The sequence below is a fragment of the Phocoena phocoena genome, chromosome 5, assembly GCF_963924675.1.
Source record: "Phocoena phocoena chromosome 5, mPhoPho1.1, whole genome shotgun sequence".
Lineage (NCBI taxonomy): Eukaryota > Metazoa > Chordata > Mammalia > Artiodactyla > Phocoenidae > Phocoena > Phocoena phocoena.
The window spans coordinates 66,099,205-66,117,489 of record NC_089223.1 but is presented as its reverse complement, the minus strand read 5'-3'; the positions used below and the strand labels follow the sequence as shown (position 1 = coordinate 66,117,489).

At 38.9% G+C, this 18,285-nt stretch overlaps 1 protein-coding gene across 1 annotated transcript in view; it reads right to left on the bottom strand.

Moving 5' to 3' along the window:
- The window catches only part of SCFD2 (sec1 family domain containing 2), a 391,932-nt gene that overhangs the window by 345,053 nt on the left and 28,594 nt on the right, over positions 1-18,285 (bottom strand). The gene's annotated exons all lie outside the window — the stretch shown is intronic.

Sequence of the window (18,285 nt, the reverse complement as noted above, 5' to 3'; positions counted from 1 at the left end):
GCCCACTTTGGGCCTTGGGTTGGAAGGACAGCACTGACAAAGCCCTTACAATTAACCGTTGATAAGAGCACGAAGCAGGGCATTATGCAGGGTCTCATCTGGGCTCACTTCTCCAACAGCCCTCTGTCTCACCCAACGTGCCACATCCCCACTATAAATGAGTACAGTGTTCTTTCCGGAAGATCTCTGCATGTAGCCAAGTATACACATTTGTAGTAATGTTTTAAAAACTGAGTACAAAGAAACAAAGATGACTTCTTTCCCTTTCTAAGGACATTTTCCTCTACTTAAAGCTCCAGAAACACCTCCTACTATCCAGTTAGCAATAGTTTAAAAATTAATACATTGTTTAAAGTTTTATCTTAAAAGTTGTATCTAATAAGATATTACTTTAGCTCTAAAATTATACCTAATAAGGTTTACCTTTCACATTTGAATTTGATTCGGAATGATGTCTTTCAGACTGAGTTTAATGTCTGACACATAATAAAAACTACTACTTAAAGAAAGGTTATTATTATCATCTATTTTTTCTGCGTTAACTAACATCACTGCTCAACATATTCCACTTCTTTTGATCTGACCAAAACTGTCATCATTAATATTAAAACTAATATTCTAAGTTTAATTTAAATGAGCAGGTAACTGCATGCCAAGTCCTATTCTCCGTGGTTGGAATATAGAACAAAACAGGGCAAAAGCTTTCAATGATTTATTGTCTGGAAGAAGAGACAGACATGTAAGCAAAGTTGCTCCATGCTAAGGTGGAAGGGGAGAGGCAGTAGAAGTAAGTGTAAAAGAGACGGTGGGAGCTACTCTAGGAGGGCCCTGCCTTCCTTGCCAAGGCTTGTTGACTTCAGTCTGTAAGTGATGAGCAGCCAATCAACATGAGATTGATTTCACTTTCTGAGAAGGGTAGCATAGTTCAGCAGTCACGAACAAAGTCTTTATCATCACTCAAAACTAGGTCTATACTTATAAGTGGAATCTAAAAAATAATACAAATGAGTCTATTTACAAAACAGAAACAGACCCACAAACATAGAAAACAAACTTATGGTTACCAAAGGGGAAAGGGAAGAGGGGGAGAGATAAAATAGGACTATGGGATTAACAGATACACACCACTATATATAAAATAGATAAGCAACAAGGATTTACATATTGCACAGGGAACAACATTCAACAACTTGTAATAACTTATAATGGAAAATAATCTGAAAATATATATATATATATATATATATATATATATATAAAACTGAATCACTTTGCTGTACATCTGAAACTAACACAATACTGTAAATCAACTACACTACAATAAGAAAAAAAAATTCTTTTCAAAGCTAGGTCTATTTGCTATGGGGCTTTGGGAGAGTTACTTAATTTCTCTAAAGCTCTGAAGGCAATGGAGAACCACTGAGGAATTTTGAGCAGGGGAGGTACACTCCTCCCAGTTTCCCAAATTTATGGTCTACAATCATTCCCTACTTTTATTATCCAAAGCACCCCAAGCCACAGGGATTTCTTCTATACTCTCAACTCTACATACAGAACCTCTAGAATAGAACTTTACTGCCGCCCTCTTTTCCACGAGAATAATACAGTGTCTCCAAGATCACAGTATGTCAGCTAATGCTGTGGTTGCCCCATCAGACTACTGTAATGGTTAAAATATGGGTCCTGGGGTCAGATAAATCTGAGTTCAAATCCCACCGTTCTCCCTTCACCCACAGCAGCTCCATGGCCCCTTTGAGCCTCCGCAGGCACTCCAAGCACAGGGAACTCTTTCCCTCCTTTGCCAGGAATGCTCTTCCTACCAACGTCCCTCTCTCTCTTCAGATGTCTGCTGAGATGTCACCCTCACCACCCGTGTAAAAGAGTAACGACAGCCCACCCCAGCAATTTATTCCAGCATACCCTTCTCCCTCACACGGTTTTAGTGTCCTGCATATTTCGTATTACCATCTGATTCATTCTATGTTTCCATGTTTCTCTGTTTCTTGTTTAGCTCCCTTATGGAACGTAAAGTCCTTCTATGAAAGCAGAGATTTTTTTATACTCATTGCTAATTCCCCACTACCTAGAATAGGGCCAGGTACACTCAACAAATACTGAATGAACAAACAATGCTTGCTAGTTGCATAACCTCATGCGTGTAACTAATCCTCTCTTTTCCTCTGTTTTCTCATCTGTGAGATGGAAGTAACACAGTGACTACCTCACAGGGCGGTTGAGGGTTAAATAAGATAATGCACATAAAGCACTCTCCTGATTCACAGTAAACGTGAGGAGTTGTGTGGTGGTGGTGGTGGTTGTTACTATTATTACTATTGCCGTGAAAGATACTGTCTTAAAATTCAATATGCTCAAGGGTTTGTAATATATTAAATGAATCCACTTATATTGAGTATGTTTTTCATACAATCTCGATTTGTTCACGTATACTGAAGTCACCTGGGACTTGTACTCTCAGGTTCTTTTCTATTAAAACATTAAGAAGAAATATATAGTTTACATGGTCTCTGACACCGATGTGGAGCCAGGTCACGAAAATTGCTTTGTCGATATAAACAATTCTGATTGTCTAGATACGACAGTTGCTAATGTCTACTTTCTCTCCAAATCAGTTTTCTGAACATATACCCCCGCATTACACATGGTCATTTAAAGTTTACCAAGCTAACATTCATGGACTAATTCTGGTTCTCTGAAAAATCAGCACTGAAGAAGATCAAAGTCATACTTACCGGCAGCTCTGCTGTGTCCTGCGCCCACTTCTTCACTAAGTCATTCTTACTGCTGCTTGGTGGCTTACACATGTACTCCTGTATCTGCATCTGAGTTGAGCTCAGGAGTTAATCACTGCCTTTCTCTAATACCCTCATAAAAGTTGATCCAATAGACATTTCACACTATTGAAGTTCCACATGAAATCATGTGAAACTTGGACACACGAGGTCCAATTTTATAAGTCAAGGAAAGTTCACTGAAATTCACACTATAATTATGACAGTATATTTTATATAATTCTCTATCCTCTCCAAACTAGTTTCCTAATGAGGGAATAAGCAATGCACAGAGGGCTATCACAAAAGGGTCAGTGCACTAGTGGTAGCAGCACTGTAGGCTGGTAGAAGCATGGGTTCTGGAACCCAACCACGAAGGGTTCTGGCTCTCCCACTTGCTGGCTCTATGACCCTGGCAGAGTTAATTAACCTGTCTATACATGTTTCTTCCTCTCTTGTCTGGGGATGATAATAGTACTTATTCAGTGGGTTGTTATGAGAAATGAATGTGCTAGTATATCTAAAGACCTAGGACAATGCCTAGCGCATAATAAGTGCCCAATAAACACAGCAGCAGCAGCAGCAGTAGTAGTAATAAAAAGATCCATGGTCAACAGACAGCAGAAAGTAACACAACATTGTAAAGCAACTATGCTCCAATAAAAAATTTTTTTAATAAAATAAATCACTAAGATTTCTAGGAAAAAAAATAACAGACATAGAGAACAGACTTGTGGTTCCCAAGGGGGAGGGGGGTGGGGATGGGACGGACTGGGAGTTCGGGATTAGCAGATGCAAACTGTTATATATAATGGATAAACAACACTGTACAGCACAGTCCTACTGTATAGCACAGGGAACTATACTCAATATCCTATAATAAACCATAATGAAAAAGAATATGAAAAAGAATGTATATATAAATGTATAACTGAGTCCCTTTGCTATACAGCAGAAATTAACAACATTGTAAATCAACTATACTTCATTTAAATTTTTTAAAACATCAGTGGTCAGGAACTTTTCATAAGATATATAGAAAGAAGCCTGTTTTAGAAGTACATTAGTCTCTTCCACATACTTACATACACATATGGATAACCACTGTCAGTAGGTTCATTTTCTAACATGAAAAGGTCAACAATATATAATGCAGAATTCATAATGAAACACATTAAGTCCAACTCAAGCAATTGCCCTACATAAGACAGTTTGATGTGAAGAATTCTGATTTTCAGGAATAAAATAAGAAACTTTACTACAGATTAGAGAATCAAAACTACAGGGAGTTAGAGTTTTTTGTACAAAGATTTTTAAGCAATGACGTTGGTGCCAGCTTCTTACCTCATCAATTTAATCCTGAAAATCTGCAGACTGCACACTACAAGACATTTTAAAACTACAATTGTTACTTTTATGAGGAGTTCAGGTTCTATAAATATTTCCAGACTGACTTACAAAGTGGATGTACAACTTATGGGGTAGAAGTGAACATCAGAAGTAATGTTAATCATCTTTACATCTTCAGCAGGATGCTACCTAACCCAACACAAACAAATGTAAATCTATTTCTAGTTTTTGAAGGCATCTAAAAAAAATCTTATAATATGCCTGAGAAAAACACTACAGCTTCAAACAAATCAAATTGTTATTAGATACTATTTATACCTAATCTAAACTCTGTGCTCTACTGTAAACCTACTTCATCTTGCTTAGTCTTTTAGCCTTTTCTCTTAAATTCAGGAACAGCTGGACAACATCTTTTTAATAATTCGGCCCACCCAAAAACAATTTCTTTTTTTCATGGCTGACTTAAGGAAGAGTTTTTAAAGGTAAATAAAATATAATATTAAAAAATACCGTTAAATACCATCACTACATTCCATTTTAGAAGCATTTCAGAGTTAACAAAACAAGTTCTTAGGTCTCACGTGACCCTCACCTCATGAGCTAAGCCAATATCACTGCCCCAACTTAAAGAGCCTCAGAGGGACTTCCCTGGTGGTGCAGTGGTTAAGAATCCGCCTGCCAATGCAGGGTACATGGGTTCGATCCCTGATCCGGGAAGATCTCACATGCACCAGAGCAACTAAGCCTGTGAGCCACAACTACTAAGCCTGTGCTCTAAAGCCCGCGAGCCACAACTACTAAGCCCACATGCCACAATTACTGAAGCCCGCTCTGCAACAAAAGAAGCCATTACAATGGGAAGCGTGCATACCACAACGAAGAGTAGCTCGCCACAACTAGAGAAAGCCTGCACACAGCAACGAAGACCCAATGCAGCCAAATAAATAAATAAATAAATAAATAAAATAAGGAGCCTCAGAGAAGCCAACTGACTTATGTAACTACACTCAACCTATAAATGGCAAAACCAGGACTCATTCCCAAGTAACTGGCTCTGAGTCAGTAATCTTTCTACTATACCATGCCATGCCTGTATTATGCAAATCATCAGGGATAAACCATTATTTATAATATCAGATATTTTAAGCTTTTCATGTTAGCTTTCTTTTCCAATTTTTAATACATCCTCTATTCTCCCTTTAAAGTCACATGTGGGCCCACGAAGGATAGAATGGGACAGAGTGAAGAGTAAAGTAGATTCACATTAACTCATAAGCGGGTCAAGCTTGCTCTCAAGATTTTACACATTTTTTGTTTCAAACAATATCATACTACTCTCCTTGTGGGTCACCATTGGCCATTGACAGTCACTTGTGACACAAGGCCAATCATGTCCCACTTTTAGTCAACTTTCTTCTTTAAATGTTTCTAAGAAGACTTCGCTGAATTTTAAATCATTCTACATATATATCATTTATATAACTGAACTGACAAAAAACTAAAGTCTAAATTGTCCTGAGGTATTATTAGCTCTTATTTGATGTTCATTATCTCCTTGGGAAAGAAAGAAGGAGAAATAGCCTCTAGCTACTCTACCACTGATAAAACTGAGACAAAATGAAGCCACTTGCCTAACACAGCCTATTGTTAACAATAAAGGAAGGAAGATTTACACTCAAAGTGCCAGGGGCTGTTTCTGTGACCTTGGGTAATTCAGTTTACTTTCTGGGGCTTTACATCTCCTTATAAATATTTTTATTTATTGAGAACTCACTATGTCACAGGCAATATGACCATATTATCTCATTGATCAGTAACCCTCCAGGATAAGAATCATTGCCCCATTCAAAGGTGAGAAAGCTGACTCTTAAAGAGATAAAATAATTTACCCAAATCACATAGCCAGTAGATAAGGATTTGAACCCAGGTCCCTGTGAACTCCAAAATCCAGCTATTAACCATGATTCTACACTATTCTGTAAACAAAGGGTGAAACTAGAATGCTGACTCCTGAGATTCCTTGGGTCCTTAACAAGCTATATTCATATGGTTTCCCTTATACACTGGTACTCCAAGTTCACGTGTATGAATTTGATTAATTTTGTAACACTCAGTGAAAGATAGGGGAATATCCTATGCTGTTACTTCTTTTATTACAACCCTTTTTCTTTTTCACAAGTCCAGTGGTAGTAAGAAAGAGAGTTAACAAAAGAATATTCCCAACAGCTTACAGAATATTTTAAACAATTTTCTACCCTTTTCTCTGTTTTTAAAGTTAAGTTTTCCAATGAGATAAACTTTATTTCACTGTAGCTACTGGAATACAACTTTGTTTCAATAGATCCCTTGAAAGATACAACATAAAAGTAGAATATTCATCCTATGAAAAACTCCATTTTATTACTATGAAATGTGATTAGTTTCTATGTTGTCAGTAACTTACAAAAGATGTCAAATACATACTGAATTTATGTCCTTTTTTAATAAACTGATTATCTTGTATCCTTAAAAGTCAAACTATTATGACAAATTATCATGTCTGAAGAATACTACAGGCCAGCAATATACACATAATAATAACCTGCTAGAATTAGCTTTGTTAAGTCTCAGGAGACTTCTGTACAGGAAGATATGGTCCTTTCAGTTAATTCCTGACTTTTCATTCACCAGAATTACTCAACTATGAATGAAATCTTAGAAGCTGTCTCGGTTTGGCATGTATGAAATGTCAAATGCAGTCTGCTAGAAACTAACAGGAAATATTAATCATCAACTAAAATATAAAGAAGACAGCATTAATTTTTTAAAAGTGGCTAAATGTTGAATCATGGTGCTACTTCAATCAAACGGAAGGCATGCAATTAAGAGACTGAGTGGGGGTAAAATGTGAAGATATGACTAAACTCAGAGAAATGGTTTCTCCATGGCATGCATAGGAAGTTAAGTTTACTCACACAATTTGCAATAACAGTCACAGTATTCCAACAGAAATACAGTGATACAACAACAACAACCACCACCAAATAACCATTTTCAACTAATTTTAAACAGAGAGCAATCTGAGTCATAGTTTTTCACAGCAGGTTATAATGGTTTCCATCAGTGGTGAGCTTAATGAGCTGTGAAGGCAGGTTTGTTAAATTATTCACAGAGGTTTCAACAGTCATCTTTCCTCTTGACTACTTTTTAAAACAATTACCTCATCTTAAACAAAATTATCCGTTAGCCTTCATCTCAACAGAAAACAGCTAAACACAGAGGATACTGAAGTAGACCCTTGGCACTGGAAAGCAGTTCTGTTGATTCTTTCTCAGAATATGAGCACTTCCCGTAGGCTGGGCACTCACAGAGGTGCTGCAGCCACAGCTGTGAGCAGCCTCCAGTGCCCTGTCCTCACGGAGCTAACAATCCAGCAGGGAGGCTGGAACTGAGCATATGCCTGAAGACTGGGTGACAAAAGCACAGAAAGGAAGCTCAGGGAGAGAGCAGAACACCGAACCTGGTCTGGGTGTGAGAGTGGAGGTCAGAGGGTAGCTGAGGATGTGACAGTGGGGCCTGAAAAATGAGCAGGAATTAGCCAGTTAAAGAATGGAGTAAGATCAGTCTAGGTAAGAGTAGCATCATGGGCAGGGGTTCTGAGAAGAGAACTTGAGACCTTTTCAAGGAAATGAAAAAAAGTATGAATGGAACATGAAAATCTAGACGGACACTGCCCTCAGCATATGTCAAATTATCCAAGGCCTGGTAACCCACATTAGGGATGGTAAACATTTTTTCAAGGGCAACTGAAGGGTCTTCAGCAACAGACTGACCTAATCAGATCTGCATTATTAAAAAATCACTCTGGCCCCATTTTAGAGAATGGATCTAAGGACTGTGCAAGAGGCTACTGCACGGTGAAGGCAAGAATTGATGGCTTGGACCAGGGTGAATTCCTAAAGCTATCACATCATATCATTCCCCTGCTCAAAACCCTTCCACGTTTCCTACTACTGTTACACTGAAATCTAAGTTCCTTATTTTGGCCAACAAGCCTATATCCTTTGGTGCTTTTCTTTATTTACATCTTCATCTCTCAGCTTCTCACCTTCTCAGCTTCATCCATTTGGTCTCAGCCTCACTGGCCAGATTTCAGCCCCTTGAATGGGTCATAGTAGGTTCCCAACTCAGGGCCTTTTTATTGGCTATTCCCTTTGCCTAGAACCCTCTTCCTCTAGATGTTCATTGATTAGGTCACATTCATTTAACAAATATTTATTGAGCACCTACCAATGTCAGTTCTATTGTCAGAAGAGCTCAAGGCTTCCCTCCTTGACCACTCTGGCTAATGGGGTACTTCCTATTCCAAATCCCACTTGCCCTATTTTAAACATTCATCACTAACTCAAATTAGGTATTGTTAAATAGAATTTATTTTAATGAATTGGGAGAAAATTGGTCGCAGGGCATTAAGGACAGAAATATTCTGGCTTTATCAGAATGTCAGCATCCTGTGCCCATGTGTGGCAGTGCACTCAGACCATCAACACCCCACGGGCCATGGACTGTGCCAGTCACTGAAGGTGTAACAGTGCACAAGGGTGAACAAGTCAGGCACAAACCTTCTCTCAGAAAGCCTCCAAAGCCCAGCTGGGGAGGAGACACTAAACTACTAGTTATAAGCTAATGCACTAAGAGCTGTTATAGGAAATAAAAGATGAGGAGAGGAAAAGAGTAACACCTGAGATGGCCAAAAGGTGGAAAAGCAGGACATTGAGGACCTGAAGAAGTTTAGTGTAGCGGCAGCCAAGAGTGTGAGCACATAGGAGGGAAGGGAAGGAGGTGGCAGGAAAAGATGGGGAAGGTGGAGGCTGAAAAAAGAAGCAAGGTGCAGATCTAAGAAAGCTTTCTAAAACAAGTTTAAGTTTTACTCTTTACTCAAAGGGCAACGGAAAGCCACCAAAGGATTTTACCAGGACAGGGTTAGAATCAGACTTATTATTACTTGCAGTTAAATGTATGTATAAATAGCCAGTCTTACAAAAATAACTCCCCAAGATGGATATTAAAACTATAGTGCTTTCAAAGTATGCAGATAAAATTTAATTTTTAAATATAATCCATTTATTTCTTCCTATTGAAGTTTCTTCTGTTGGGTTTTGTTCATTTTTTTCAACAAATATGAGTGCTTACTTTGCACCAGGCCTTTTTCTTGGGACTGGGGATACATTAGTGAACAAAACAGACATAAAACCACTCCCCTAACGTAGTTCATGTTCTGAAGTTTATTTTCCAAACACAGTACATGAAAATCATAAAATAAAAGGAATTCAAATCAAAGGTTCCTTAGAAATCATCCACTACACTTTCTCTTTTACAGAAAAGAAAACTGTGACTGTGAGAAATTAAGTACCTTGTTCAAGGTCACAAAGTTTTGGTGGAAAAGCCACTATACTACAATAATAAGTAGAAAACAAAAATTGCACAGAAGCTCTTCTAGGACCCCCAAAAAACCACATCAACACAATCGGCCTTTCTGGTTCAACTGAAAGGAAGAGATTGTTTTAAGGAGGTATTGTATCCACTGTCCCATCTCTTAAAGAATGTTCCCATAACTATCAAATACATTGCTGAAAAAGATAAGATCCCTTCAAAACGTTAAATGCAATATTGCTTTGAAGTACGTTTCAGGGAAGGAGCAGAGTAGAATGGAAAAAGCAGGAACCCTGAGGCAGCTCCAATATATGATCAAGTCACTTATACCTACTCCCCAAGTCTCAACAATCCTATACATCTCTTAGGAAAGTGACTTTGATTATTTGCTCAGGATATTCACTTAAGAATAAAGTACCATACAAATTTACTTTGTACTGTTCTACCTGAGGAAAGAGCTGTCATTTTATTTATTTGTTTGTTTATTTGTTTATGGCTGCGCTGGGTCTTCATTGCTGCACACGGGCTTTCTCTAGTTGTGGCGAGCGGGGGCTACTCTTTGTTGCAGTGCACGGGCTTCTCATTGTGGTGGCGTCTCTTGTTGCGGAGTGCAGGCTCTAGGTGCGTGGGCTCAGTAGCTGTGGCTTGCGGGCTCTAGAGCGCAGGCTCAGTAGTTGTGGAGCACAGGCTTAGTTGCTCCACAGCATGTGGGATCTTCCCGGACCAGGGCTCGAACCCGTGCCCCCTGCATTCGCAGGCGGATTCTTAACCACTGTGCCATCAGGGAAGTCCCTGTCATTTTAAAAGCATGAATGAATGTATTATCTGTTATCAACTTTCAATTAGCATAATAATCTTGTGAACTACATACTTTTAGTTTGGTATTCAAAAATTTTAAATCTCCTAAAAATGCATGTGCCTTCTCTATCAAGCTATAGCTAATAGAAATCTACTGGTGTGACCGGTTTCACATCATAAATGCACTAGAATGACTTTACACTGCAGAGATCATAACCATGTGTTAAGAAACTAAACACAGTGCAGGATGAAACACTGTTTAAATCCAGGATAAACAATTGCACACAAGCTTTATAATGTTCATAGTAATAAAGGAACAATCTCCACATGATATATAATCAAAGTTTCCTCTCTTTCCAAAGAATACTCATCATTTCTTCCTTCAATATGATGCCTTCACTCCGCACAGTAACAGGCCTACAAAACCTCTTAAAAAACGGACCGGAATATAACACATAAACTATTTGACAATCATATAAAATAATATGGGAAACTGAACTTCATCTCAGTGCAGATAAACATATTTTATTCCTACTCTCTACCAGCTCATTAATGATAATAACCATAATCGATACAAATGTATTCATAATTTCCTCATACCAAACAATAAAATAAAGGAAAGACTGTTTTACACATGGATTCCTAATGCATAAACAGATTAACTCAGTGTGAAGACTTTAAATTACTAACACAATTAGATTACTTAAAAAACCAAATATACATCCCCTCCATGAACATTTTTCTGACTCTGAGGCTATATTTTGAGTTCCATGACCCATTCTGAAGGCCAGCGCTTGCTCCACTGGGGAATTCTACTCTAGGCTGGATTACATCTGTGTGTTTTGGCTTGAACTCAAGACTTGGAAAGTTGCGGATTAGTTCACGTGTAAAGAAACTCTAAGATAAAGAGTTAGTGATAGCTTTATAGAGGCTCTTAGAAACAAACTCAATCTGTTCACTTTACCCCTTCTATCACTCCACTCCATGAGGAAGGATAATTTCAAAATCAGCACACCCTATTATTCTATTATCATACAGTGATTCCAGAATCTGTTACTCTATTCACCCTGTACCTTACACATATAAGTGTGAGGTTTCAAAGACACTAAATCGAGAAAACTTGATTTGTTGAAATTATTATAGTCTTGTTGGTTCAGGTGGAATATGAATCTATGTTGCTCCTATTATTCACCACCTAACTCCCACGTATTTTGTTAAGGCATTTTGTGCCATGTCCCTTGGCACCTTAGAAATACAGAACCTCGCTAAAGTGTTAATAAGGAGGTAAATCTGAGGAGAGAAGAATATATAATAGTTCTTTCTATAAGCGTGGTTTAGGGGTCACCATCTGTTAAGGGGCTAGAAAAGAGAACCTGTTCTGAAGTTGCATTTGCATAGCAAGCATACTATGTTTGCTTATAATGAGGATGAGGCAGAGTTTCTCATAAAGCTAAATTATTTGAATTAAAGTGTTTTCAGTACTGTAAGATAAGTAATCTTCCGTCTGTGTGTTGTGTGGAAAAACTAGAGGACTTCACATGACTAATAAAAGTATGGAGCTTTATGTTGTTGAATTTCTCTGCTCCTTGAAATCCAAAAATCTGAGAACCACTTCACAAAGATCCATTCCTAAGGAACAGCGTAAAAAGGAATCATCAGGTTTTCTTCTAGATTTTTGTAGCCAAAATTACACTGTTAGTAAAAGAGACAGGAATTCAGAGTAAAAACTCAAAATAAAGGGATTATAAGGACACAAGTCTGAAACACCCCCGATTAAAAACACCCATCACGGAAATAATTCAGCCAAGAAATACTAATAAATGCTGAAGCGGTGGGTTAAAGTTTGATGAGGAAAAGGATATTTACATAATCTCAAAATGTCTCCTTTAATCAAGTGATCAAAGTTATCACTATGAATGGTCAAAGTTAAATTGTGTGCCACCTGACAGAATGCAATGAAAAGAACACACCATCGCTTGCATGCTATGGCCAAAAATGCATAATCTGAATCTAATTATGAGGAAACATGAGACAAACCTAAACTGAGGGACATTCTACAAAATAACTGGCCTGTACTCTTCAAAAGTGTCAAGGTCATGAACATCAAGGAAAGACTTATGAACCGTTATAAAGGACACTAAGGAGACGTGACAACTAAATGCATTGTGTGATTCTGACCAATATCCCTTTGCTTTGATAAAGGATATTACTGAGATAAGTGGCAAAATTTGTGGGTTAGATGGTAGTAGTACAACAGTGTTAATTTCGTGATTGAGATTACAGTGGAGAATATCCCTTTGAGAGAAATACACACTAAAGTATCTGAGAGTGATGGGCACAGGCAAATTATTCTCAAATGGTTCAAGGGGGGAAAAAAGTAGTTTCTTGTACTATTCTTGCCACTCTTTTGTACGTTAAAAAAAGTTTGCAAAAAAAATTTTAAGGCATCAATCAATTCAAAGAAAAATATGAAGTAGCTTTGAAAGGTCAGTATATGAATAAGGTACTCTTCAATTAACAAAGTTTGGAAACACTGTTCTAAATAAATGCAAGGAAAAAAACTCAGTAATACCAAGCACCTAAATGCTAACAACACTTCCTAAGTTAAAAATTACGCTGGGAGCTTGGCCAAGGTGGTAAAGTGGGAAGACCCTGAGCTAACCTCCTCTCATGGGCACACCAAAATTACAACTGTTTACAAAGCAATTATTGATGAGAAAGACCAGAATCTAGGAGAAAAGATCTTCTACAACTAAAGATATAAAGAAGGAACCACAATGAGAAAGGTAGGAGGGGTGGAGGCATGGTATAGCCAAGACCCACGCCCCTGGGTGGGCAACCCACAATTGCAGAGGTTCTCCCCAAGAAGCAACGGGCTCCTTGCTCCACACAACAGGCTCCCCACATCGGACTCCACCGCCTAGGGGTCCAGCATCACCAAGAAAAGCCCTCAGAACACTTGGTTTTGAAGGTTAGTGAGGCTTGCTTTAGAGAGACCCAGAAGGATGTGGGAAATAGAGACTCCACACTTAAAGGATGCACACAAAATCTCACACTCTCTGGGACCCAGAGAAGCAGCAGTAATTTGAAAGGAGCCAGGGTCAGAACATTCTGCTGATCCTGGGGAGTCTCCCAGAGAGACAGGAGACAACTGGAGCTCACTCGGGGAATATGGATGCTGGAGGCAGCCATTTTGGGGAGATCGTTCTCCCAGGTGGTAGGATCTGGTGCTGACAAGCAACATTTTCAAATTCTCCCTCTACCTTATTAGCACCAGGGCCTCGTCCCACCCACCAGAGAGCCCACTCTAGCCTCAGGACCAGCCTCAGCCACCAGGGGGCGGGCACACCAACCCCAGGATCCCCTGGGCCCCAGCCCCACCCACCAGTGGGCCAAGACACAGCTCCACCTACCAGTGAGATGGCACTAGCCCCAGGACCCCTGAGCTTCTGCCCCACCCACCACAGGACAGGAACTAGCCCTGAGACCAACGTCACACACCAATGGGCAGACACTAGCCCCAGGACTTCTGCCACAGCAGAACGCGGCCCATCCAGCTGCAGGCCAGCAACACCCCAGGGACTCCCCAGATTTCCACAGCCAGCCGTCCATGACCCGGCCCCAATAACCAGTGGCCAGGGGCCTCTGCACAAGGCAGAGCCTGGCAACCAACAGGACCAGGGCCAGCTGTGCCTACCAGACCACCAACAGTAGTCAGCCCACTAGAACAGAAGGACCCACGGAGCCAACACAGGGGGCACCACTAGAGGCTCTAGTGATGAGAGGGGAGTGTGCTGCTGGGACACACAGGGCATCTCCTACAAAAGGCCATTTCTCCACGGTCAGGAAACGGAACCAACATACCAGATACACAGAAATAAAAACAACAAGTTAGGCAAAATGAAGAGACAGAGGAACACATTCCAAATGAAGGAACAAGATAAACCCCAGAAGAGGAAAGAACTAAATGAGGTGGAGATAGGCAATCTACCTGAGAAAGAGTTCAAGGTAATGACGGTAGAAATGACCAAAGAACTCAGGAGAAAAATGGATGCACAGAGTAAAAAGTTAGAAGTTTTTAATGAAGAGTTAGAAAACATATAAAAACAACCAAACAGAAATGAAGAATACAATAATTGAAATGAAAAATACAGTGGAAGGAGTCAACTGTAGATAAAATGATACAGAGGACAGATCAGTGGGCTGGAAGACAGAGTAGTGGAAATCACTGATGCTGAACAGAAAAAAGAAAAAAAAAAAAATACCTGCAATCCAAATCCAACAATACATTAAAAAGATCATACACCATGATCAAGTGGGATTTATCCCAGGGATGCAAGGATTCTTCAATATATGCAAATCAATCAGTGTGATACACCACATCAACAAATTGAAGAATAAAAACCAGATGATCATCTCAACAGATGCAGGAAAAGCTTCTGACAAAATTCAACACCAATTTATGATAAAAACTCCGGAAAATGGGCATAGAGGGAACATACCTCAACATAATAAAGGCCATATATGACAAACCCACAGCAAACATCATTCTCAATGGTGAAAAGCTGAAAGCATCTCCTCTAAGATCAGGAACAAAACAAGGATGTCTACTCTTGCCACTTTTAGTCAACATAACTAATGCTGATGAGGATGTACAGAAAAGGGAACTCTAGTATGCTGTTGGTGGGAATGTAAATTGGTACAGCCACTATAGAGAACACCATGGAGGTTCCTTAAAAAACTAAAAATAGAACTACCAGAACTACCATATGATCCAGGATTCCACTCCTGGGTACACAGCAAAGAAAATAAAAACATTAATTCAAAAAGATACATGCACCCCAATGTTTATAACAGCATTATTTAAAATAGCCAACAGATGAATGGATAAAGAGGATGTAGTATATACAATTGAACACTACTCAGCCATAATAAAAAGAATGAAATACCGCCATTTCATTTACTGCCACAACATGGATGGACCTGGAAGGTATTATGCTTAGTGAAATAAGACAGAGAAAGAAATACTGTATGTTATTACCACTTATATGTGGAATCTAAAAAGTAAAGCAAACGAATGAATATAACAAAACAGAAACAGACGCACAGATATAGAGAACAAATTAGTGGTTACCAGTTTGGGGGTCAGGGCGAAGATAGGGTTAGGGGATTAAGAGGTACAAACTACTATGTATAAAATAAATAAGATACAAGGATATATTGTACAGCATAGGGAATATAGCCAATATTTCATAATAACTTTAAGGGAAGTTATAATTTATAAAATTTTGTATCACTACGTTGTACACATAAAACTAATATTGTAAGTCAACTATACTTCAATTTTTTTTTTTATTTATTTTTGGCTGCGTTGGGTCTTCATCGCTGTGTGCGGGCTTTCTCTAGTTGTGGTAAGCAAGGGCTACTCTTCGTTGTGGTGCACTGGCTTCTCATTATGGTGACTTCTCTTATTGTGGAGCACGGTCTCTAGGCATGCGGGCTTCAACAGTTATAGCACATGGGCTCAGTAGTTGTGGCTCGCAGACCCTAGAGCACAGGCTCAGTAGTTGTGGCGCACGGGCTTCGCTGCTCTGCGGCATGTGGGATCTTTCCGGACCAGGGCTCGAACCCGTGTCCCCTGCATTGGCAGGCGGATTCTTAGCCACTGCGCCACCAGGGAAGTCCCTCAACTATACCTCAATTTTTTAAAAAAGAAAAAATTATGCTGCATGCTTCTGAAACAATTTAAATTCAAAATGCTCAGAATAATCTCTCTGTACAAAACACAGGCTCTGAAGACCTGTGGCTTCTTCCTTGTGGAACTTGACATTTTTTAAAGCATGGGCATCCTTGAAGCAAAGAAAGTCCTAAATTACAATAAAGCCAAACTCTAAATTGTGTAAAGCCCTCAGAAACTCTTATATTGCGCTCCTCACGGAAAAGGAGAAATGTAGTCACAGACTAGTGTTGGGGAATAACGGTTTGGGGCTGTATCCTGAAAATCCCTTTTCTCACTCCACCGTTAATACTGTCCATAAAGCAATTATCAAAATTGAATTCTAATATTAGAAAAGCCATAATTGGAATAGTTATGCAATGTATCACTAAGTGATAAAATCCCAGAAAAAGAGAAAAAAAAAGTAAGGATAATCCTGACAGGAAAATAAAGTGATATTATTCCACATATGGGGCTTCCCTGGTGGCGCAGTGGTTGAGAGTCCGCCTGCCGATGCAGGGGACACAGGTTCGTGCCCCGGTCCGGGAGGATCCCACATGCCGCGGAGCGGCTGGGCCCTTGGGCCATGGCCGCTGAGCCTGTGCGTCCGGAGCCTGTGCTCTGCAAAGGGAGAGGCCACAGCAGTGAGAGGCCCGCGTACCGCAAAAAAAAATAAAATAAAAAAAATAAAGTAACAGCCTTCTGTAAACAAAGTACAAACACAGAGGCTGTTTTTAGTAGAAGAAAAAAGAAGAGTTCTATAATTAGAACTTGGGCTCAAAATCCAGGGCACAGCTTTGCCAGCTCTGTAAGCTTTAACGAGTTAATAACTTCTGTGAAGATTTTTTTTCTTTCAAAAATAAAAATGATACTCACTTTAAGGACTGTTTGGATGACTGAATTAAGTACTTAAATAGCTAATCTCTGATGCATACTAAACCCTTATGAAATACTGTTTTCTCTCCAGAAGACCAAAATCTCTAGGTTGTGAAAAAATATAGAGAAATCTAAACTCTGGGGTCCGTGCTTTTGCCAAAGAGAATAATTTAATTGTCAGTTATGAAAATGGGCAAAATGTTAGATAAGAGGAAGGTCTTGCCCAGGGTATATCCTTAGAAAGTACTTGATTAAACTGAGTCATTAAGCAGACACTGAATATTCTAAACTGATATCACTTTGGGAAAAAATTTGGAATTATAAATGCAGATAATCCTAATTTATTAAAAATTCCAAAGTGCTGAGGGTACTGCATTCACGCCGTAAAATGAAATTCGTAACTTATATGAGTTTATAGTTTATCAGTAAGAATAATTATTAACAACATATGGAAGATTACTAGCAAAAAATACTGCTCCTAATTATTTTTCAACTTTTAAATATTTTTCCACAATAAATACAATTTTATTGTTTTTTTCTGAATATATAAATGATATGTTTAAAAGAATTCAAACAATACATAAATATAAAAGGAGATTAAAGTCACCTGAAATTCTACCACCCTGGTATTTTATTACCTGATGTTTCAATCAAGAGAGGCTAGGTAATATTGTGATAATAAATGACTCCAAAAATCTCAGAGGCTTACAACAACAAAGGTATATTTCCACTCGTGTTTTAGGTTTACTAAGAGTTGGCTGGGCTCTGCTCTGTCTCATCTTCACTCCAGGATTTCGGCTGAACATTACCAGTTGTTGAGACAAAGAAAGAGAGATGTCAACCACGTGTTACCTCTTAAAGCATGGCTTCAGCCTATACACCAAAGGCCTAAACAAGCAATAATGCCAGGCCTTGCTTGGGGGGCCTTGCTTGGGGGTGGCAGGAGAGTAACCAGAGGGAAAGGAGGGAAATTGAAATATTTAGAAAACAAGTATATAATCTACCAAACCTAAATGTGTATTAAAGAACCGAATGTGAGATTATTTAAGGATCTCTCACCATGGCTTACATTATTCAATTACTTTTATTAATGATGTGAAATATACATAACATAAAATTAACCATTATGAAGCACACAAGTCAGTAGCATTCATTGCACTCACAATGTTGTACAACCATTAACCTCTATCTAGTTCCAAAACATTTTCAGTATTAAAGGAAACCTCATACTCATTTAGCAGTCTTTTCCGCTGTCACTTTCCACCCACTTCTGACAACCACTAATCTACTTCCTACCTCTATGGATTAATCTACTCTGGGTATTTCATATAAATGGAATCACAT